The sequence below is a fragment of the Anastrepha ludens genome, chromosome 6 (genome assembly GCF_028408465.1).
Source record: "Anastrepha ludens isolate Willacy chromosome 6, idAnaLude1.1, whole genome shotgun sequence".
NCBI classification, from domain to species: domain Eukaryota; kingdom Metazoa; phylum Arthropoda; class Insecta; order Diptera; family Tephritidae; genus Anastrepha; species Anastrepha ludens.
The window spans coordinates 117,478,404-117,480,108 of NC_071502.1; the positions used below are offsets into that span (position 1 = coordinate 117,478,404).

At 32.2% G+C, this 1,705-nt stretch overlaps 1 non-coding gene across 1 annotated transcript; it reads left to right on the forward strand.

The window, feature by feature from the left end:
- The first annotated feature begins 305 nt into the window (after positions 1-305).
- Positions 306-377, forward strand: Trnad-guc (transfer RNA aspartic acid (anticodon GUC)). The gene has a single exon. It is a non-coding gene; the product is annotated as a tRNA-Asp (tRNA).
- Positions 378-1,705: the final 1,328 nt, after the last annotated feature.

A 1,705-nucleotide genomic window follows, 5' to 3' on the forward strand; every position in this document is an offset into this window, starting at 1 on the left:
CTTGAACGCTTTTTCAATAATGGCTCCCAGCTGGTGAGAGCGAATAACTCTCAAATAACTCTCTGCTTAAATTTTTGAACTGAGTATTTTGGCTCTCATTGCAGGGATAAAATATGTACATATTTTTATGCGTGTGCTTGTATATGTATATGCGACAGTTTCCACACTTTGTTTTTACCTACTTACTTCTCTTTAGCCGTTTCTTTAGTTCTTTAATATACTATTTTTTATTTTTATTTTATTTGTTCATGATCACTTATCTTGCCGCGTGGTTATATTACGCTTTTGTCAATATTATTTTACCGTCCTCGATAGTATAGTGGTCAGTATCCCCGCCTGTCACGCGGGAGACCGGGGTTCAATTCCCCGTCGGGGAGTCTCTTTCTGCGTCGAAGTTTTTTTTTTAATTTTTTATTGAGTCTTTTTAAAAATTAAGTATTATAATTTTATAAATAATAATATAAGAAATACAAATTTGAGCGAATGTTAACTGCCTATGGAAGAGATGTGATAAGATCAGATCTAGCAAAACCTTCGAGCCTAATACTGCTACGCTTTAGTTTTTGTTTCCCTGTTTGTCTGTAAACTTTTTTGCTCATACTTAAATAACTGGATACTAAAATTTTGTTAAGAAATAACTAAAACGACACTGATCAACTAATTTTTCTTTCCTACAGAAGTGCATAGCCCCCAATTGAATTATTCGCTTAAAAAGTGCAATTTTGAATATTTCGAAATATGTAGTTTTAAATAATCGAAGGTCTTATATGTACACCTCATTCAAAAATAAAAGTTTGTGTAAAGTTTGACAACTGATTTCGGATGCTACTTGGTTCATCGATGAAATTTGGAAGTAGAAGAAAAAAGGGCATACGTTTATTCCCTATCTGAAGACGGCAGTAAAAAATTGAAAAAGTCGATCTAAACCATAGAATAATTTTTGTAATTTTATGAACGAAACTTAATTATTTATATTTTTAGCTTATTTTTAGCCATTCCGATGGATTTTTCATAAATTACAATATTTGGGGGGAAAAATCCATTATCTTTGCATAAAATTTTTGCGCAAATGGCTCAAACCTGTGTTATGGTCGAACTTTAGCTCCTGGGCGTTGCTACGCTTTCTTACGATTATTTCTGTGATTTAATAGACATTTTCGACAAAAATAACTGAACGGAATCGGCGAAATCAAAATTGCCCATAATTAGCTGTTACAGTATCGCCACACTCTCAGCATTGCTGTTATTGTTGTTACTTCTATTATAGCTGTACTCGGTGTTGTTGTTGTTGCTTTCGTTTTTATATTTCCATTATCTCCACATTTCGCCAATATATTGGTGGTACTGTATAATTAATTACCCCTCATATGCGTATACCCCAGTTTGCCATCCCACTCTTTTCGCTCACGGTTTCATCGCTTGTTATTTCATAAAATCATACGATTTAGATCTAAATATTTAGTAGGTGCAGGCAAGCTACAATAGCGGGATATTTCCTTGTTTTGAATTTTTTCAATGTGGAGTTCTTCTAATTTTTATATTAAATTTGAGACTTGAATTTTTATAATTTTTGTTTTAGCAACATTTTTTAAACCAAAAAAAAAAAAAAAAAAAAAAAATAGTCACAATTTGTCAAAATCTTGATGAGCCCAGCAAAAAAAAAAAGTCAAAAATCAACGCGATTTATATAGCCATAAAACTGCGT